The following is a 22,847-nucleotide window of genomic DNA, read 5'->3' on the forward strand; positions in this document are numbered from 1 at the left end:
GGATTTTCAAGGGGGGAAATTCCTGAAAGGTCTCCCTCAGCCACAGAGCAGGGACAAGGTCCTCCAGCACCCAAGGCTGAGACACCAAAGTGCGCCCCTCCACCCCTCCCACCCGAGCCATCACACACTGATTGCTGTTAGACTAAGAGGGCCACAGGGCCCACAACCTTCCCAACACCTTAATATCTAGTTATCTGGCTTGTAGTCACTGCTATGTATCCCCTTTTCTTATTTCTTTCTGCTTCATACAAAATTAGGAATGACAGCTGAATGAATTGTGCGCCCCCTCCTACACTGCGCCCTGAGGCTGGAGCCTCTCCAGCCTATGCCTCGGCCCGGCCCTGCTCAGCCACATACAACACAGTATAAAAATATGGTAGGACATCATGCTGGGTACACATAATGCAATTTCCCAACAGGATCTGACAATTTTTTCCTAAATGTCTGAACTGCTCCCGATCGACAATGGGATCGATCAGGAGCAGTTTGGATACAGATAATAATAAGGACACCTTATATTGGTAATGAAGGGGAAAGTGAAGCATTCACACAACAGGGCACAGGGCTGTGCTCATACCTGACTCTGTTAGGTTCTCCAGAGCTGCTCCATGCTCTAGCTCTGCTGCTCCATCCAAAGTCAACAGTAGCAGGGAAAGAAAGGAGGCAGTGCTGTGAGCTGCAGGATACCTGCAGATATTCTGGTGTTTCAACTTGTGCCTGTCCCCAGACACGCTGGCCTGGTTTGAGGGGGGATTCTGGGCAGCTGTAATCCCCCCCCCCTGCGTTTGCCTATGGTAGCCCCCAAGCGTACGACAGTTAAGGGCGCCAGGAAATGTGGGCGCGTAGTTAGGTCCGATAGTGAAATATTGTTATTAAATACCAAAATTTTACTATAAAAACGAATATACAAACCCCCCACTACCACCACCACCAACTGTGGTGCAGTACGACACAAAAGAAAAAGTTAAATATCGGGCGCCGCAGAATAGCGGTATTTGGGCGTAATGTCCAATATATAGCGGACTCTGTATCAGCACTCTATATATGTCGGGCGCCGAAACTTCCGCTCTGGCGCCCAAAGACCGCTATTTTGTATTGGTGTCTATGGCAACGCCCATTTACTCCACTCGCCTCATGCGCTTTTTTTTCCTTCCCCCCACCCCCCCCATATAGTTAGCCATCGGTAGCCTCCAGTATTAACTAGAGGTAGCCCCCAGTGTTAGGTAGCTAAAGGTACCCCTCAGTATGAGTAGTGGTGGCACCCTGTATGTATAGTTAGCCAGAGGAGCCCCCAGGATTAGCCTGTCCATTCTGGCTACCCATACGGAAGAAGGGGCTACATATAGCTCACCCTCAGTATAGGTAGTCAGAGAGCCCCCTCAGTGGAGGTAGCCAGAGAGCCTCCTTCAATATAGGTAGCCAGAGAGCTCTTCTTCAATATAGGTAGCCAGAGAGCCCCCTCAGTATAGGTAGCCCAAGAGCAACCACCACTTTAGTATAGATAGACAGAGAGACTTCCCCCTCCCCCCCAGTACTGGTAGCTCGAGAGCCCCCACCCCTCCTCAGTATAGCTAGCCAGAGATTCCTAACTCCCCCTCCTCAGTATAGGTAGCCAGAGAACCCCTTTCAGTATAGGTAGTTAGATAACCCCCCTCAGTAAAATTATTTTGAGTACTGTATTTTCTAGATTTCTAGGAGCTTAAAGGGCATTTTATTGGCAAGTTTAAAATTATCACCTAGTAGAAAACTCAGTAGAAAACTCAGGAGAACTCCTGAGATCTGAGACAAAAGAAGAAAAGAATTGATACTTACCTGAGGCTTCCCCAGCCCCATGTACTCTCTGGGCTCCCTCGCTGTCCTCCCGGGCAGCTCTGTTTGTTCTGCAATCTTACCCAGTAAAAGACTCCTGTCGGCCCAGTTGAGCTGTAATTAGAGATGGCCCGAACGGTTCGCCGGCGAACGGTTCCAGATGAACTTCCGGGGGTTCGCGATCGCGTAGAGGCAGACCCAGAGGAAGGCCACCCGGCAGGTCTTTGTGAGGTCGTGGTGATGTGATTTGGCCCTGGACCAAAGTACAGTGCTCAGAATAAGGCACATCCCATCAATCAAGATTATCAGGACCTGGTTGACTATTTAACACAGAACACCTCATCTTCCGCAGCCACCATCGCTACTCCAAGACAAGTACCACATCAGCTACATTTGACAGTTCGCAGGAGTTATTTAGTGGGGAAATCACTGATGCACAGCCATTATTGTTACAACCAGATGAAGGTGCTAAGCAAGTTACACCACCTCATATGTCTGATTTAGGCGACACTATGGACGTAACGTGTGCGGAGGGGGATGATGAAGTACCTGCTGTTGGTGCAGATTTGGAGGTGTCTGAGGCAAACGAAGCTGGGCAGGATGATTATAATGATGTCGATGATACAGATCCCACGTATGTTCCCAATAGAGGAGATGAACAGGGGGATAGTTCAGAGGGGGAGTCAGAGAGGAGTAGGAGGAGACGAGTTCCTGAAAGAAGCAGGGGGAGCTCGTCGTCAGAAATAGCTGGTGGCAGTGTCCGGCGGCATGTATCGCCACCTATGTACAGCCAGCCAACATGCCCTTCAACGTCAGCTGCTGATGCCACCATAGTGCCATCACCTCAGGGGGGCTCAGTGGTTTGGAAATTTTTTAGCGTATCTGCCTCAGATCGGAGCAATGCCATCTGTTCTCTCTGCCTCCAAAACTTGAGCCATGGAAAGGCCAACACCCACCTAGGGACAAGTGCCTTACGAAGGCACATGGAGAAAAGGCACAAACTGCAATGGGAAGAGATCCTGAGCAAACGCAGCACCCAAAAGAAAAGCCACCCTCCTTCTCCTCTTCCTCCTTCAGGTGCAGCATCTTCAGCTGCTTTCTCCCTTGCACCTTCACAGCCACCCTCCTCCACTCCGCTTCTGCCCTTGAGCGGTTCCTGCTCCTCTGCCCACAGCAGCCAGGAGTCCGTGAAGGAAATCTTTGAGCAGAAGAAGCCAATTTCTGCCAGTCACCCCCTTGCCTGGCGTCTGACAGCTGGCTTGGCGGAACTGTTAGCTCGCCAGCTGTTACCATACCAGCTGGTGGACTCTGAGGCCTTCCATAAATGTGTGGCCATTGGGACACCACAATGGAAGATACCAGGCCGCAATTATTTCTCTAAAAAGGCGATACCCAAACTGTACCGTGAAGTTGAGAGGCAAGTGGTGTCATCTCTGGCACACAGCGTTGGGTCAACGGTCCACCTGACCACGGATGCTTGGTCTGCCAAGCATGGTCAGGGCCACTACATTACTTACACAGCCCATTGGGTTAACCTGGTGACCGATGGCAAGCAGGGAGTACGTGGTTGTGCAGCGGACCAACTTGTGACACCTCCACGGCTTGCAGGCAGGCCTTCTGCCAACGTCCTCTCCTTCTCCTCCTGCTACATCCTCTTCGCTATCGTCCTCCTCCTTGGCTGAGTGGCAGTTCAATTCTACTGGTGCTGCGATCTCCTCTCCAGCTACACATCCCCACCTCCCCAGGGCCTATGCTGCATGCCAGGTACGACGGTGTTACGCCATCTTAGATATGTCTTGCCTCAAAGTGGAGAGTCACACTGGACCAGCTCTTCTGGCTGCTCTTAACAAACAGGTGGATCAGTGACTGACCCCGCACCAACTGGAGATTGGCAACATGGTGTGTGACAACGGCAGCAATCTCCTTTCCGCTTTGAATTTGGGAAAGCTGACACTTGTACCCTGCATGGCACATGTGCTGAATCTAGTCATTAAAAGATTTGTGTCAAAGTACCCAGGCTTAGAGGATGTCCTGAAGCAGGCAAGGAAGTTGTGTGGGCATTTCAGGCGGTCTTACACGGTCATGGCACGCTTTGCAGACATTCAGCGGAGAAACAACTTGCCGGTGAGATGCTTGATATGTGATAGCCCGACTCACTGGAATTCGACCCTGGTCATGTTCTCTCACCTGCTAGAACAGGAGAAAGCCGTCACCCAGTACCTGTACAATTACAGTAAAAGGACACAATCTGGAGAGATGGGGATGTTCTGGCCCAACAACTGGACACTGATGCAAAATGCATGCAGGCTCATGCGGCTGTTTGAGGAGGTGACCAACCTGGCGAGTTGCAGTGAAGGCACCATCAGCGACTTGATCCCGTACGCTTACTCCCTGCCTGCCCCAAGACTAAGTCGCTCCCTACACAGCATCTCTGCCCGCAGGCCACTTGATTGCCTTCTCCGCCACCACCCAACAGGGTCCAGGACTCCAGGTGGATTCCTGAATTTTTAAGGCCACTGCTAGCAGCGGCCGCTATAATAATTTTTCTGGTGCGTGTACATGCCTGCCTAATTTTTCTGCCTGCAGTGCAGCTGCAACAACAAAACAAAAGGCATGTACATGTGCCCATTCCCCTTCGTGATCATTACCTTGCCGTGGTGAAGGGGCTTGCGTATCACAATGAAGCAATGACCGCCGGCTATACGAGTGTCTCGGGGGGTAGCACACCAAAGATAATAAGGTCGTTGCTACATTGTGGACAGACCAAATTTGATCAGCTGCACAGTCACTGTTATGTCATTTAGCTACCTCAGCCCGGCGACAATATAGGCTGGAAAGCCACCATCACCTGCACTCTCGTCATGGTGCGCACCAGTCAAGCACGGTCGTCGCTACACAAACAGCTGTTTGCAGTCACTGCATACCTTTCACTGCATCTTTGACTGCACATTGTATTATACCTGGCAGTCAGTGCATACCTTTCACTTGAATGGATGGCAGACTTGCCCTCCATAACAGATTCTCGTTACAGGTAGTACAGTCTATCAATGTCATCTACAGCAGGGCCTCGAAAGTCTTCCTTTTGGTCACTACCTTGGGACGTGCATGCCATGCCTGCTGCCTTCCTTGGATGTGTGGTAGCTGTTCCTGCTCCTTTGCCCACAGCGTGCCTGCTGCCTTCCTTGGATGTGTGGTGGTGGTAGTCATTTCTTAGGCTCCCACTCCGGACCGGAATCAAACCAGAATTCCCAGGCCATTACCAGTGGTCACTCACAATGGCAGACTTGCAGAACAAGTATTTAAAAAAATAGATGTAAGCTTTAACAATGGTAGAGAAAGAACAATTGAAAGTTGTTAAGGCATTCAGACATTACCTGACATCACTGAGTGAGGAAGAGCAATCTCACCATGGTGCGCACCAGACCAGCACGGCCATCACTACACAAACAGCTGTTTGCAGTGCATTACACAGTGAGTTTGGTGTGTCAGTGTGAAGCAGTACTTTAATTACTCTCCCTGATTGATGTACAGTATACACATGCAAGATGTGATGGTCGTAGTCAGCCAACTTCGCTGCGCTGGAACTACACGTAGTTTTACGCAATTACGCCTCGCCAAACTACGGCTTTAAAACCAAATATTCGCTTTGTATGCATTTCGTAGATTACGCGTTAAAATACACAATTACGCGTAGTGCGAAGCGTAGTGTATGCGGATGCTTATGCCCGTATGCAGAAAATTTTACGCATTCCCCTCTCTAATGCGTAAATTTGTAAGCATACAATCGCACGCGGAAAAATAGACGTGAGTAACGCATTCGTAGTTCACTATGCAATACACATGTTAACTACGCATAGTAGGTGTAAACTACGCGTAGCGGTACTTCGCTACTCGTAAATTCGTAAGCGTAGTTTTGAAACTTCACCTACAAACTACGATACGTAGATGCGAACTACGATGCGTAAATTTGCACTGGCGTAGTTTCTGCTCATCCCTGGTTTTAAAGCACTTTAGGCCTGCAATTTAGCATTCAGTGTGATTTCTGCCCCTAAAACGCTGCTTTGAGTCCAATCCAGATTTTTCCCCAGGACTTTTGACATCTATTCCACTCCGCCATGCCCCCCTCCAGGTGTTGGACCCCTTGAAACATCTTTTCCATCACTTTGTGGCCAGCATAAATGTTTCTAGTTTTCAAAGTTCGCCTCCCTATTGAAGTCTATTGCGGTTCGCGAAAGTTCGCATGAATCGAACGTTTGGCGAATGGTCGCGAACACGGTTCGCGAACCGAAAATTGGAAGCTGTAATGCACATGAGCGGCCACCACACTCCCGACCCTGGGAGTGTTTTGCACCTGTGCAATACTACGTGCACAGGCACAGAGCGTTCCCAACGAGGGGAGCGCCATGGAGATGCGCATGCGGCAGGCTGGGCATGAGCATTGCAGCCTGATTGGAGCATATTAACGGGGGAGAGTGCAGATAAACGGAGCCAAACGGGAGGACAGCGAGAGAGCCCACGGAGTACATGGGGCTGGAGGAAGGCGTACAGTCAAAAGAGGCGCAGCAGAAAAATGGCGCACGCTGATGCCATTAAAGTTTTATCTGATAACGTTATTTATCGTTACCATTACAACAGTAAATACCGTGATCAAATAAATTTTATTACCGGTAATTCAATTTTGATGTGAAGTGAAAGATGGCTGCCGACTTTAGCGGTTAATAGCAAAGCCCCCGTAAGTGATAGAAACACCAAATGTTCAGGGTATATTAAGCGGGATAGTGGGAGCAGGAGGAAAACATTTTTCAAAAAGACCTTATAGTTTTTGAGAAAATCGATTTTAAAGTTATTTTTCTGAGTGTGGGAAATGTTTTAAAGGCTACCAATTTAATAGCAGGTAATAGCAAAGCCCCCGAACGTACTAGAAACACCCAATTTGCAGGGTATGTTAACCTCCCTGGCGTTCTATTAAGATCGCCAGGGAGGCTGCAGGAGGGGTTTTTTTTAATAAAAAAAAAAACTATTTCATGCAGCCAACTGAAAGTTGGCTGCATGAAAGCCCACTAGAGGGCACTCCGGATGCGTTCTTCTGATCGCCTCCAGCGGCCAGAAGTAACACGGAAGGCCGCAATGAGCAGCCTTCCATGTTTCGCTTACCTCGTCGCCATGGCGACGAGCGGAGTGACGTCATGGACGTCAGCCGACGTCCTGACGTCAGCCGCCTCCGATCCAGCCCTTAGCGCTGGCCGGAACTTTTTGTTCCGGCTACGCTGGGCTCAGGCGGCTGGGGGGACCCTCTTTCGCCGCTGCATGCGGCGGATTGCCGCGCTGCAGCGGTGATCAGGTAGCACACGCGGCTGGCAAAGTGCCGGCTGCGTGTGCTGCTTTTTATTTGAGCCAAATCGGCCCAGCAGGGCCTGAGCGGCAGGCTCCGGCGGTACTGGACGAGCTGAGCTCGTCTAGACCGCTCAGCAGGTTAAGCAGGCCTGTGGGAACAAGAGGGAAAACATTTTTCAAAACGACCTTGTAGTTTTTAAAAAAATCGATGTTAACTTTAGAGGAAAAAAATTGTGATTTAAATGCAGTAAAATGACAGACAATATATCAACATGTTTATAAAGTATTTATTTATTTATAATATGTTCTGATTGTGGAAAATAGAAAAAAAATGACGTGGGGTCTCCCCGACCCTCTTTAACCCCTTGTCCCCCATGTAGGCTGAGATAGCCAGAATGCAGAGCCCTGGCCGCATGGAGATTCACACCCTGAGCTATACCAGCCCATGGTATGGGGGTCTCTGGGGGAGAGGGGTGGCCAAGCCTCCCCCTCTCCCCCAGAGGCCTTGTCCAATCCATGGACAAGGGGCTCTTCCCAACCTCCGATGCCCCAGGACGAGGTGGGGGCTGCCAACGTCCTGGGGGGATTCATGGTGGCATCTGGGAGTCCCCTTTAAGAAGGGGACCACCAGATACTAGCCCCTTCCCCAGGATAAATGAGTATAGGGGTACACAGTACCCCTTACACCTTTCCATAAAGGGTTAAAAGAAATAAAAACATGACGACAAAAAATGTCATTTAATAGTCTTAATTAGCATGAATATTTACCTTTTAAAAAACACTCCCATGCCAATATCCTCGGAAATGATCACACGCCAATATCCTCTATCTTGCAACCTTGATTGAAGATCTCCGCCATCTGTCGCCACATGCTGCCACATACAACGCCCCCGCCGCAGCTCTCAACTATACTAAGTATAGCTGAGAGCGCTGTCCTCTGACACTCCACTACTAGCTCCCACTGTCATCCATGCTCTTCACACCTGTCACCCCCAGCATGGGTGGGTGAAATAGGTGTGGGCAGATGGGGAGCACAGCGGGAACCGGTGCCGGAGTGTCCGCATAGGACGGTGCTCTCAGCGATACTAAGTATAGCTGAGAGCAAAGCATCTTTAAATTTCCCTCCCGGGCTCCCCATTGGTTCCTTAACCCATTCGCGTTCCGTCGTTTTCACGTGAGAAATGTTCACCTCCCATTCATTAGCCTATAACTTTATCACTACTTATCACAATGAACTGATCTATATCTTGTTTTTTCCGCCACCAATTAGGCTTTCTTTGGGGGGTACATTTTGCTAAGAGCCACTTTACTGTAAATGCATTTTAACAGGAAGAATAAGAAAAAAATGGAAAAATTCATTATTTCTCAGTTTTCAGCCATTATAGTTTTAAAATAATACATGCCTCCATAATTAAAACTCACGTATTGTATTTGCCCATATGTCCCGGTTATTACACCATTAAAATTATGTCCCTATCACAATGTATGGCGACAATATTTTATTTGGAAATAAAGGTGCATTTTTTCCATTTTGCATCTATCACTATTTACAAGTTTAAAATAAAAAAAATATAGAAATATTTCATATTTACATTGATATTTAAAAAGTTTAGACCCTTAGGTAAATATTTACATGGTTTTTTTTTTTTTTTTATTGTAATGGTTTTTTTTTTTTATAGTAAACATTTTATTTTGGTAGTTTTGGGAGGGTGGGAGGTAAACAATAGATTTATAATGTAAATGTGTGTTCATTTTTACTTTTTTTTACTTTCAGTTGTAGTATTACTTTTTGGCCACAAGATGGCGCCCATGAGTTTGTTTACATGACGTCACTCTAAGCGTAAAACACGCTTAGAGCGACGCATGGGGGAGGTGACAGCCAGAAAAAGCACAGCTTCCGAGAGAAGCTGTCGCTTTTTCAGCGGGGGAGAGCAATCAGTGATCGGGCACCATAGCCCGATTCACTGATTGCCTGGCTACCGAATCCGTGGCCGGGAGTGCGCGTGCACGCGCGCGATCGGCTACGGTAGCGCGCATGGTTCCTGGACGTAGATTCTACGTCCAGGAACCAAAACAGGTTAACAAACCAATGGGGATCCTCCTGATGTCCTCCCCACCTGCCCACACCTACCCATGCTGGCACCCAGTGCACCCATGGGTGCACTGGGTGCCAGCATGGGTGGGGGTGACAGGTGAGGGGGCGGGGAGGACAGCGCTCTTAGCTATACTTACAACTGTAACAAACTTATCTGATATGGTCTCTGGAGGCTGTTCTGATTGTGAGGAGCAGCTGGAGGAAGCTTCCTCTTCCTCTGTGGTCAAACACATCCCCGGCTTCCCTGTAGACATGAATCAGCATGATGGCATCCCCAGCTCTCCTGTAGATGTGGGTCGGCGTGTTGTTTCTGGCAGGAAGCGCGCAGCTCAGAGCTGAGGCTGAGGAGGCACGTCTGATGGGGTGTCAGTTGTGATGTCATCAGCTGACTCCTTTTTGCAGGCGGTGCTGTCAATTCTGGGGGCTGAGCTTTTGCTCTGCCTCCTGGGTACTTAAGGCCAGAATATTCACTTGCTCGTTGGCCTTGATACTAATCAGTTCACTGGTTCTTGGCCCTAGCTAGTGAGAAATTGAGAGCTACGTTTCAAATATTGCGCATCAGCGCGATATATATGTACTCTAGTCAGTCAGTCTTATTATTTTGTAGTATTATATATTTGTAATATCAGAGCAGGGACAAGGTCCTCCAGAACCCAAGGCTGAGACACCAAAGTGCGCCCCTCCATCCCTCCCACCCCAGCTGTCACACACTGATTGCTATTAGACTAAGAGGGCCACAGGGCCCACAACCTCCCCAACACCTTAATATCTAGTTATCTGGCTTGCAGTCACTGCTATGTATCCCCTTTACTTATTTCTTTCTGCTTAATACACAATTAGGAATGAAAGCTGAATGAATTGTGCGCCCCCTCCTACACTGCGCCCTGAGGCTGGAGCCTCTCCAGCCTATGCCTCGGCCTGGCCCTGTGTAATATTATCATATCGTAATATTGTATATTATCTGTGTACCGACCTTTTGCCTGCCTCTTGACCTCGCTCTTGCCTAGCACTTCTGTACCACTGCCATCTGATATACGCGTATGACTCGGCCTGTCCCTGACTTTGCTACTGTTTGATCCTTCCAATACAACTGACATCTGACTTATGTGTATGACCCTGCCTGTTAATTGACTACAATTTTGCCTAACTCTATTGTACTTCACTCATCTGCTGTTGTGAACGACTTTGGCCTGACCCTGACTACGCCTTTCTCACTAGAACGGAAATTTACACTAGTTATGCTAGATCTATTCACGTATCAGCGTAATATTATCAAGGCCCATAAAATGGATGAGTTGTGAGACCAGATTTTGACACTCGCAGGAGCTGTCAATCACCTCACTGTTGCCACTCAGCAAACACAGTTGACTCAACTGTCTAACACGCTTGCTCAGATGAATCTTTCTGCTAATGTCAATAATCAGCAGACTCCTCCAACTGCTCCTATTCCACCTATCCTAGAGCCTAAAATGCCGTTACCAGAGAAATTTTATGGGTTCACGATCTGATTTAAGTAATTTTTGCAATCGCTGTATGTCATACTTTGAGGTCAGATCTAGATCTTCTGGAACAGAATCACAGACGATTATTCTGATTAAGACCTTACTGCAGAGTGACTCTCAAACTGGGCCTATGGGTTGAGTCATATAGCTCTCACCTTTGTTGTTTTTTTGATGCAATGCAACTATTTATGCTGATCCCGATATTTCGGCCACAACTGCTCATAAATTGCGAGACCTCCGTCAGGGTCGAGGAGTATGCGGCTGAGTTTAGGAGATGGTCTGTTTCTGTTAAATGGGGTGGGGCAGCACTCTTAGACCAATTTCTGTTTGGCTTAGCCGATTCTGTGAATGATGTTCTAGAAAGTCATCCTGAGCCCAAGAATTTGGTGGATGCTATCTCCCTGGTTATAAAGGTTGACAGACGGATAAGACACCGATGGCAGGGTAAAGTCTATTCTGCATCAGGGAACCTCAGGCCGAGTATCTCTTCTGCTTGTGAGGAGCCCATGCAGCTGGGCTTCTCCAAACTCTCACCCGCTGAGAAACTCAGGAGAAGGCAGGAAGGGCTTTGTATGTATTGTGGCAAGAAGGGTCATTTTGCACAGACATGTTCTGCAAAGAAGGCTCCGGAAAACTCCAGCGCCTAGGTGAAATTGGGGAACTTCACTTGGGCGTTACTTCCCCTTAAAATAAAAAAAATGTTACCTTACATTGAGGCGATAAGTCGTTCCACTCTGAAGCTTTTGTTGATTCTGATGCTGCTGGTAACTTTATTGATATGGCCTTTGCCGCTAATCTAGGTATTCCTGCCATCTCTTTGCAGAACAAGCTCTATGTCACAGCCATTAACACACTCCTTTACAAACTAAACAACCCATTTCTATTACACCTGAAGTCTCGTTGCAGTTTGGGGCTATGCACTTTGACAAGATCCAGTTTTATATGCTCAGGATGCCATCCAGTCCATCGGTATTAGGCCTGCCTTGGTTGCAGATTCACAACGCCCACATAGATTGGTGTTCAGAACAACTTACCAGTTGGTCACATCACTGTCAGTGGATATGTTTAAGGAGTGTTCCTCTTCTAACTCTATGGGTAAAACAGATTGACTTACCACAACCATATCTAGATTTCTCTGATGTTTTCTCTCCTCAGTCAGCTGATACGTTAAAACCTCATAGACCTTATGACTGTCCCTTTGACTTGTTACTTGGCGCCATGCCCCTGCGAGGTCATCTTTATAACCTCACTGGCCCTGAAAAATTGGCAATGAAAGAATATATCAGAGAGAATTTTGAGAAGGGGTATATTAGACCTTCCACATCTCCAGCCGGCACCGGCTTTTTGTTTGGAGAGAAAAAAGATGGGGGCTGCTCCCCTGTATAGATTACAGAGGGTTAAATAAAACCACTGTAAAAACTGATACCGTTTACCTCTGATTGATGATCTTTTCTCTCAGGTTTCAGGAGCCAGAATTTTCTCTAAATTAGACTTGCAAGGTGCATACAACTTGATTAGAATACGCCAGGGGAAGAAGACAGCCTTTAACACCCAGGATGGGCACTATGAATACCTGGTGATGCCCTTTGGCCTGTGCAATGCCCCAGCTGTCTTCCAGGCCTTTGTGAATGATGTTTTCTGGGATGTATTGGGTACATTTGTGGTAGTTTACCTAGATTATATTTTAATTTATTCTAATACTTTGTCTGAGCATCGTAGAAGCAGTAAAGTGTTGTACCGTGTTAGCCATGAGTAAAAGCAAGAAGTTTTGAATCAGGATGATACCATTTATTGGCTAACTTAGAGATGGATAAACAGTGAGCTTTCGACTTATAAAAAGCCTTCGTCGGACTGGTTCGTCTGAGCATCGGAGCCATGTCAGATTTGTATTACAGAAACAGAGAAAATTCGTTGTTTGCTAAATTCGAAAAATGTCTTTTTGAGGTCACACAAGTTCCTTTCTTGGTTTATGTCATTTCAGACACAGGGTTATCTATGGATGAGAAGAAACTGTCAGCAGTTTTGGACTGGCCATCAGAAACTGTCAGCAGTTTTGGACTGGCCACCACTCAAAGGCCTCAAGGCTATTCAACGGTTCATAGGCTTTGCCAATTACTATCGTAGATTTATTAAGAATTTTTATTCCTTAGTTGCCCCCCTAACTGACTTAACTAAGAAGGACGCAGATCCTGTCAATTGGTCCTCGCAGGCTTATAAGGCTTTTTATGATCTCAAAACAGCCTTCTGTTCTGCTCCTATCCTCACTTACCCTGATGTAAATTTACCTTTCATTGTTGAGGTTGATGCTAGTGTTGGGTGAACACCTGGATGTTCGGGTTTGCGAACATTCGCCGAACATGGCCGCGATGTTCGGGTGTTCGCGCTGAACTCCGAACATAATGGAAGTCAATGGGGACCCGAACTTTCGTGCTTTGTAAAGCTTCCTTACATGCTACATACCCCAAATTTGCAGGGTATGTGCACCTTGGGAGTGGGTACAAGAGGAAAAAAAATATTTGAAAAAGAGCTTATAGTTTTTGAGAAAATTGATTGTAAAGTTTCAAAGGAAAAAATGTCTTTTAAATGCGGAAAATGTCATTTTTCTTTGCACAGGTAACATGCTTTTTGTCGCCATGCAGTCATAAATGTAATACAGATAAGAGGTTCCAGGAAAAGGGACCGGTACCGCTAACCCAGCAGCAGCACACGTGATGGAACAGGAGGAGGGCGGCGCAGGAGGAGAAGGCCACGCTTTTTGAGACACAACAACCCAGGCCTTGCATGAGGACAAGAAGCGTGCGGATAGCAATGCATTTTGTCGCCATGCAGTCATAAATGTAATACAGATAAGAGGTTCCGTAAAAAGGGACCGGCAACGCTAACCCAGCAGCAGCACACGTGATGGAACAGGAGGAGGCGCAGGAGGAGAAGGCCACGCTTTCAGGCGCAACCCAGGCCTTGCATGAGGACAAGAAGCGTGCGGATAGCAATGCATTTTGTCGCCATGCAGTCATAAATGTAATACAGATGAGAGGTTCAATAAACAGGGACCGGAAACGCTAACCCATCAAAGATGTTCATTGTTCATGTTACTTGGTTGGGGTCCGGGAGTGTTGCGTAGTCGTTTCCAATCCAGGATTGATTCATTTTAATTTGAGTCAGACGGTCTGCATTTTCTGTGGAGAGGCGGATACGCCGATCTGTGACGATGCCCCTGGCAGCACTGAAACAGCTTTCCGACATAACGCTGGCTGCCGGGCAAGCCAGCACCTCTATTGCGTACATTGCCAGTTCGTGCCAGGTGTCTAGCTTCGATACCCAATAGTTGAAGGGTGCAGATGGATTGTTCAACACAGCTACGCCATCTGACATGTAGTCCTTGACCATCTTCTCCAGGCGATCGGTGTTGGAGGTGGATCTGCACGCTTGCTGTTCTGTGGGCTGCTGCATGGGTGTCAGAAAATGTTCCCACTCCAAGGACACTGCCGATACCATTCCCTTTTGGGCACTAGCTGCGGCTTGTGTTGTTTGCTGCCCTCCTGGTCGTCCTGGGTTTGCGGAAGTCAGTCTGTCGGCGTACAACTGGCTAGAGGAGGGGGAGGATGTCAATCTCCTCTCTAAAGTCTCCACAAGGGCCTGCTGGTATTCCTCCATTTTGACCTGTCAGACTCTTTCTTCAAGCAGTTTTGGAACATTGTGTTTGTACCGTGGATCCAGAAGGGTATAAACCCAGTAATTGGTGTTGTCCAGAATGTGCACAATGCGTGAGTCGCGTTCAATGCAGTCTAGCATGAATTGAGCCATGTGTGCCAGAGTCCTGCCAGAATCCTCATCATCCTCTTGTGAGCGTTGTGATAGTTGTGATGCATCATAGTCGTCACCTTCTTCCTGGTCTGCTTCTGCTGACCATTCGCGCTGAATTGTGGAAGTCCAACGTGCACCGCTCTGGCCCTCGTCAGTGGTGGCATGAAATTCCTGCTCCAACTCCAGCTGTTCCTCCTCCTCTTCTTCGTCATAGCTGCTGGGGCCAGCGTTTCCTGAGGCAGATGGCCTGATGTTGGTATCATCACGCTGATCGTTTTCTCCTTCAGATTCCCCCAGTTGCATCATGACAGCTGTTTCCTTGATTTTCAACATTGACTTCTTCAGTAAACACAGCAGTGGTATGGTAATGCTGACTGAAGAGTTGTCACTGCTCACAAGCAACGTGGATTGCTCAAAATTTTGGAGGACTTAGCAGAGGTCCAACATGTTGGCCCAATCGGATCCACAGAAGCTTGGCAGCTGTCCGGATGCGCCTCGGTACTGCGCCGTCATGTACTGGACCACTGCACTCTTCTGCTCGCAAAAGCGGGCTAGCATGTGCAGCGTAGAATTCCAGCGCGTAGGGACATCACACAGCAAGCGATGGTGGGAGAGATTGAAGCGCTCCTGCATCTTGGCGAGTGCCCCCGAAGCAGTACTGGAATTTCTACAATGTTTGGCCACTCGTCGCACCTTCAACAGAAGATCGGCCACGCCTGGGTATGTCCTCAGAAACCGCTGAACTACTAGGTTCATCACGTGAGCCAAGCAAGGGATGTGTGTCAGCTTAGCCAACCTTAAAGCGCGAATGAGATTACTCCCATTATCACACACAACCATGCCCGGTTTCAGGTCCAGCGGTGCCAGCCACAAATCCGTCTGTTCCTTTATTCCCCTCCAAATTTCCTCCCGTGTGCTGCTTATCCCCAAGGCAGATCAGTTTCAGCAACGCTTGCTGACGCATGCCAACAGCTGTGCTGCACTGCTTCCACGATCCTACTGCTGCTGGGTTAGCGTTTCCGGATGAGGTACAGCTTTGAGATGCGTTGGAGGAGAAGGAGTCAGAGAGGTAGGTGCTGCTGTTGTTATCCAGTGGGAGGGACGGCGGTGCAGCTGTTTGCGGCGTGGGCAACACCCACGCCGTAGCAGGTGAGGAATCGCTGCCAGGCTCCACAAGGTTCACCCAGTGCGCAGTAAGGGAGATGTATCGACCCTGGCCGAACGCACTCGTCCAGGTGTCAGTGGTGAGGTGAACCTTGCAGGCAACGGCATTCTTCAAGCTTCGGGTTATTTTGCTGACCACGTGCTCATGCAACTCAGGCACTGCAGAGCGCGCAAAGTGGTAGCGGCTGGGAACCACATAACGTGGGATGGCCACTGACATCATGCCCTTGAAGCTGTTTGTCTCCACCACTCGATATGGCAGCATTTCGCAGGCCAGAAGCTTGGCTATGCTGGCTGTTAGTGCCACGGCCCGGGGGTCATTTGCTGGCAATTTCCTCTTGCGCTCCAACATCTCCGAGACAGACAACTGAACCGTAGGGCTGCACACTGAAGGGCTGTTGGTTGTTGTGTTTGATGAAGACTGGGAGACCTCAAGAGCACTATTCCGGAAAGTGACAGTGTCAGCGTCGTCTGATGTTTGTGAATGTTGTTGTGAACCACGCAATGGCTGGGCTACTGCTGCTGCTGAGGAGGGTCTGGTGGTGAGTCTGGTGACCCCAAGGGAGGCAGTGTTGCTGGTACCCTGTCCTGCCGCGTTTTCCCACAGAGTGGGATGTTTGGATACCATGTGGCGGGTCATGCTGGTGGTGGAGAGGTTGTTAATATTTTTTCCCCTGCTCAGGCGGGTCTTGCACACCTTGCAAATCACCATGGTACCATCCTCACTGCAGTCTTCAAAGAAAGGCCAGACTTTGGAGCACCTGCCTTGCTGGCGATTTCTGTTTGCGCCTCTTTTGTGTCTCACTTGAACTTCCACGCTTGTGGTGCCTGAAATTTCGCGCCGCCTACCTTGTGGCACAAGGCGAACTCGTGCTGCAGTGGGTTCTTCAACAGACTCATCGGTGCTGCTACGACGGCGATGTTCTCCTTCACATACAAAATCTGGGTCTGTGTCCACATTGTCCAAACCCTCCTCTTCCATCTCCTCAAACTCGTCATATGTGATTGTGGGCCGCTGCCGTGGAGTAGAGCTCCCCAGAACAACCTCTGCGCAGCTCACTCCAACGTCGTCTTCCAGATCTTCTCGGCCGACCTCCTGCAATTGAAACCCCTCCTGCCCAACTTGCTCTGGGATTTGGGTTTCAAAGTCCTCGGACTCGCCTTGCATTTCAGTGCGCGGTGCATTTCCCACAGTAAATGGTTGTGAATCCGGGCACAACATTTCTGGCTGTTCCATTGACCTTTGAAAGGTGGAAGTTTGTTGGGCTGGGAATAGCTCCTGCGAATACCCCATTGTGTCCTGAGGAAATTCTTCGGACTGGTTATTTGGCAGTTGTGTGCGTGGTGTCGCTGCCGGTTGTGTCAGCTTTGTGCCCACTGGCTCCTTGTAACTGGCTGAGGACTCGGACCTCGTGCGTGATGTGCTGGTGCTGCTTAACCCACTGCTGGACGCTTGAGAGGTCATCCAATTAATTATCTGGTCCTGTTCTTTTGGATTTGTGAGGGTTGATTTCAGGACAACATGGGCGGTATTGAGTGGGTTTTCTTCGGTGCTCCACTGTGGCCTGTACGTGAACCGTCAGGGGAAACACCTCTTCCCTTGCCCCTCCTTCTTTCACAGGATTTCTTCTTCATTTCACTTATCCTTAAAGTACACGCTGGCTGGCAGCAGTACAGTGGCAGTACAGAAATGCTATATAGTGTTGGGTGAGCGGTGTACTACTATTCCCAGCAGCGACACAGAGCACAATGCTATACAGTGGTGGGTGAGCGGTGTACTACTATTCCCAGCAGCGACACAGAGCACAATGCTATACAGTGGTGGGTGAGCGGTGTACTACTATTCCCAGCAGCGACACAGAGCACAATGCTATACAGTGGTGGGTGAGCGGTGTACTACTATTCCCAGCAGCGACACAGAGCACAATGCTATACAGTGGTGGGTGAGCGGTGTACTACTGTTCCCAGCAGCGACACAGAGCACAATGCTATACAGTGGTGGGTGAGCGGTGTACTACTGTTCCCAGCAGCGACACAGAGCACAATGCTATACAGTGGTGGGTGAGCGGTGTACTACTGTTCCCAGCAGCGACACAGAGCACAATGCTATACAGTGGCGGGTGAGCGGTGTACTACTGTTCCCAGCAGAGACACAGAGTGGCAGTAAACACAATGCTATACAGTGGTGGGTGAGCGGTGTACACAGAGTGGCAGTAAACACAATGCTTTATAGTGTGGGTGAGCGGTGTACTACTGTTCCCAGCAGCGACACAATGACTGGGGGGACCCTGGCTAGCCTGGCTTGAGAGAGAACTACCCTGCCTGCCTACCCAAAGCTAAACCCACAGACAAATGGCGGAGAAATGACGTGGATCGGGTATTTATTCACCCGAACCACGTGACCCGTTCGGCCAATCAGAGCGCGTTCGGGTCCGAACCACGTGACCTGTTCGGCCAATCACAGCGCTAGCCGAACGTTCGGGGAACGTTCGGCCATGCTCTCTTAGTTCGGCCATATGGCCGAACGGTTTGGCCGAACACCATCAGGTGTTCGGTCGAACTCGAACATCACCCGAACAGGGTGATGTTCTGCAGAACCCGAACAGTGGCGAACACTGTTCGCCCCAACACTAGTTGATGCCTCTGTGTTGGGTGTGGAAGCCGTTCTCTCACAGTTTTCTGGCCGTCCTGAGCGGTTGCATCCATGTGCCTTCTTCTCCAAGAAATTCTCTCCAGCGGAGTGCATTTATGATATAGGGAACCGAAAACTTTTGGCTGTTAAGATGGCTTTCTAGGAGTGGAGGCACTGGTTGGAGGGGGCAATTCACCCGATTACAGCTTACACAGATCACAAAAACTTGGAATATATTTGATCCGGGGCACCGCCCATGAACCTGTTGCCATGGTTTCCGGATCTATTATGGCCCCCGTGCCCCGTGAGCCGCCCTCTCTGTCTCCCCTCCTCAGACCTCAGATCCCGGTGACTCCGCCCGCCCTTCTCTTCCTCTCCCCCACGCTGGTCCCCTGCACGCCCACCCATCTACAAACAGTGGCTGCTTACCTTGCCTTGATTCCAGCGTGGAGCCTGGAGACCACAGCCGCAGACCTCTCTCTTCCTCCTCTGTTCCCCTAGTGACTGGCTTCTGCAAATGATGCTGATCGCGTCATTAGCATAAACCGAGCATCGGAGGAACAGCAGGAAGGAGAGAGAGGTCTGCGGCTATGGTCTCCAGGCTCCACGCTGGAATTGAGGCAAAGGTAAGCATCCACTGTTTGTAGATGTGCGGGGGGAGGAGGAGGGGAACAAACGGAGGGGGGGGGGCGAGAGGAGGAGGGCAGACGGGCAGGCAGGGAGTCCGGCAGCCCCTATACCTATACTAAAAGCCACATACCTACCTATACTGAAAGCCCCATACCTACCTACCTATACTGAAAGCCCCATACCTACCTACCTATACTGAAAGCCCCATACATACCTATACTGAAAGTTCCATACCTACCTACCTATACTGAAAGCCCCATACCTACCTACCTACACTGAAAGCCCCATACCTACCTACCTACACTGAAAGCCCCTTTACCTACCTACCTATACTGAAAGTCCTATACCGACCTTACCATACTAAAAGCCCCATTACCTACCTACCTATACTGAGGACCCCATGCCTACCTATACTGAGGATCCCATACCTACATACCTGTACTGAAGGCCCCATACCTACCTACCTATACTGAAAGCCCCAATACCTACCTTACCTATATTGAAGGTCCCATACCTACCTACCTATACTGAAGGCCCCATACCTACCCCAGTAAATCACCCAGCAAAGCCCCAGGCCCAGCACCCAGCAATGCAGCACCACCAGCCAGGCAGCCCAGCATCACCACCAGCAAGCCCAGCATAACCGCCAGCCAAATACAGCACATAGGCCAGCCAGCTGAAAACAAGACAGAAGCCAGGTGAGGGGCTTATTTATGTGAAATACTGTTTATCGAATATATTTAATTTACACCACTGCTATGTTCATGTACATTTGGCCCCACCTATGACCACGCCCACTTTCCGCGGCATGACTATGCCCATTTTTTGCCACACAATCTTTTCCTCTTGGTGCCCAGGGGTGCCCCGGATCTCCCAGGAACCTAGAAACGCCCCTGCGAGTTACATTTCGACTTTTGGCATTTTCAGCTAGAATGCACTAGAATCTATATCAGATTGTCTGACAAGGTAGCCATACATCGAGCGATTCTGATTCAATCGACAAAAAGATCGACTTTATTAAGGAATCGACTTCAGTATCAAAAGTTGATCGACTAGTGGCCCACACACTACAGCCGATATCCTATGTGATTCACCTTCACTAATTGATCTAAACGATGTTGTGTCTCCATGCCATAATTACAAAAATCGATTCAGAGTCAATCGAATTACATGTGAACAGTAGCCGATTCCTGTGCGATCGACTGATATCTTGCATCCTGCTCGATTGACTAGTAAATAATATATAATTCCGCCAAGTGCAATGAAAACTCGCGTGTGGTCCCACCACACTCAGATATGAGAGCTCCTCACCCTCTGTGTTGGCTGCCAACCCACAGACAGCTTGTGTATTTAGTAAACAGTGATTATTCCATGCTTCCTCCACCACTCAAAACACTGTGCTGCATCAATAACACCAGGATATCCAGCCTCTCACCTTCTCTATATGCTGCCAGATTATAGGACAGCCACAGTGCATAATATGTTCCAGGCTCAGTATTTTCTCATCCGTCTATATATCCATACTGTTAATATTCCATCAAGCCTATTAACTAGAAAGGAGTCTCCATAGCGTAAAACTGTTGCTTTAGGCTGCTTTCACAGTGCAACGCTAAAGTCGCACGTTATAAAAAGTAATAACGCAGACTTACGCACAGCAACACAAAGTATGTGCGACATTCACAGTGCTCACGTTGCGTTGTGTGTAACGTGTAGCAATATTTAGGAAGTGCTGCATGCTGTGCGTTATAAGCATTATTAGCTGCGTTGGACTGTTTGCACATGCTCAGTAATGTTTTTTTTTTTAAATGTGACGCATACGCCATTTTTGTTCCATCAGTATGCAACGAAAACGGCGCACCAAGAGACACATAACGCAGTTTAAAATAACGTCCAACTTCAAAACCAACATGCGTTGCGTTAGGGGCACGTTGTACGACTTTTAACGTCAAACGCATGGCCCACTGGGAAAGAGGCCTTAATGTAAAAGTTTAAAAGAAGTGCACTCACATGCTCCCATTTAAAATGCGCATGTAACATCCACAGACAAGCTGTAGTCCATGTCCTGAGGCAAATCACTATCGCAATGGCTAGCGTTTTTAATGAGTGTTTTGTAAGCGATTTCATGAGCGTTTTCTGGCGATTTTAGTAGAGAATTAAACTAGTGTAATCTTTTTGCCAGAGATTGTGTAGCGATTTGCGATTAGAGTTTTTAATTCTGATTGGTCCTTTCAATTAATTCTGTATAGCGATTCATTAGTGATTACACCATCGTTTATATACTTTACATTGCAGAAACGCTAACGCCACCAAAATGCTGCATGTCCCGCGATAGCGATTTTGCTAATACCAATCGCCCCAGTGGAATTTGGCCCATCCATTAACATTAGCTGAGCGTTTAGGGAAATCGCTAGTGAATCGCTACCTAAACACTCAAAAAATTGCTCTAGTGGGTTTCAGGCCTCAATTTGCTATGGAAGTCAAGGTCACTTGTGGAAACAAAATATGACAAAAATGTCACAAAAATATCTCCTGCACCGGTTGCTGGGACCCCTCATTCATATTAATATCCCAGATCAGTGCAGTTTCTAGGCTAAAATGCACCCAGGGCGAGGGTGTAAAAATTGCGCCCCCCCCCCCGCGAGCAAGGTATGGGTGCCCGCAGTATAGGTTAGCCAGGTCTAGTTGCACTTAGTATAGGTCCCCCCCAGTATAGGTAGCCAAGAATAGGTACCCCAGTATAGGTAGCCAGGCATAGGTGAGCCAATATAGTTGCCCCCGCTATAGGTTAGCCAGGTAGGTGCCTCCAGTATAGGTAGCCAGTATAGTTGCCCCCAGTATAGGTTAGATAGGCAGGCGCCCCCGGTATAAGTTAGATAGGTAGGTGCCCTAGTACAGGTTATTTAGGTAGGTGCCTGCAATATAGGTAGCCAGTATAGTGGCCACCTGTATAGGCTAGCTAGGTAGGTACCTCCAATACAGGTTAAATAAGTGCCCCCAGTATAGGTTAGATAGGTAGCTGCCCCCCAGTGTAGGTTAAATTAGGTAGCTGCCTCCCAGTGTAGGTTAGATAGGTAGCTGCCCCCCAGCGTAGGTTAGATTAGGTAGGTGCCCCCCCAGCGTAGGTTAGATTAGGTAGGTGCCCCCCCAGTATAGATTAGATAGGTAGTTGCCCCCCAGTGTAGGTTAGATAGGTAGCTGCCCCCCAGTGTAGGTTAGATAGGTAGCTGCCCCCCAGTGTAGGTTAGATAGGTAGCTGCCCCCCAGTGAAGGTTAGATAGGTAGCTGCCCCCCAGTGTAGGTTAGATTAGGTAGGTGCCCCCCAGTGTAGGTTAGATTAGGTAGGTGCCCCCAGCGTAGGTTAGATTAGGTAGGTGCCCCCAGGATAGGTTAGATAGCTAGCTGTCCCCTATAGTGGAGGGGGGAGCCGGAGCCGCGGGGAGGACAGCCCGACCTCTCCCTCCCTCTCCCGGGCGCCCTCCGTGCTCCCCCCTCAGATGCAGAGCGAGCAGCCGGGAAGCGCTGTTTGCAACTCACCTGCCTGGCTCCAAGCGCTGCTCTCTCGCCGCTGGTCTGTCTCTTCTCTCTGCATACATGCTGATACACGCGGCTTCCGGCTAAACAGGAAGCCGCGTGTATCAGCATGTATGCAGAGAGAGAGGAGACAGACCAGCGGCGAGAGAGCAGCGCTTGGAGCCAGGCAGGTGAGTTGCAAACAGCGCTTCACGGCTGCTCGCTCTGCATCTGAGGGGGGAGCACGGAGGGCGCCCGGGAGAGGGAGGGAGAGGGAGGGCTGCCCTCCCCGCGGCTCCGGCTCCCCCCTCCATTATAGCGCCCCCCTCCTAACAGCGCCCCGGGCGGCGGCACGCCCCGCACGGGG

At 49.1% G+C, this 22,847-nt stretch overlaps 1 protein-coding gene across 3 annotated transcripts in view; it reads left to right on the plus strand.

The window, feature by feature from the left end:
- The window catches only part of LOC137508264 (excitatory amino acid transporter 1-like), a 263,434-nt gene that overhangs the window by 422 nt on the left and 240,165 nt on the right, over window positions 1-22,847 (plus strand). The window lies entirely within an intron of this gene.

The sequence above is a fragment of the Hyperolius riggenbachi genome, chromosome 1 (assembly GCF_040937935.1).
Source record: "Hyperolius riggenbachi isolate aHypRig1 chromosome 1, aHypRig1.pri, whole genome shotgun sequence".
Classification (NCBI taxonomy): domain Eukaryota; kingdom Metazoa; phylum Chordata; class Amphibia; order Anura; family Hyperoliidae; genus Hyperolius; species Hyperolius riggenbachi.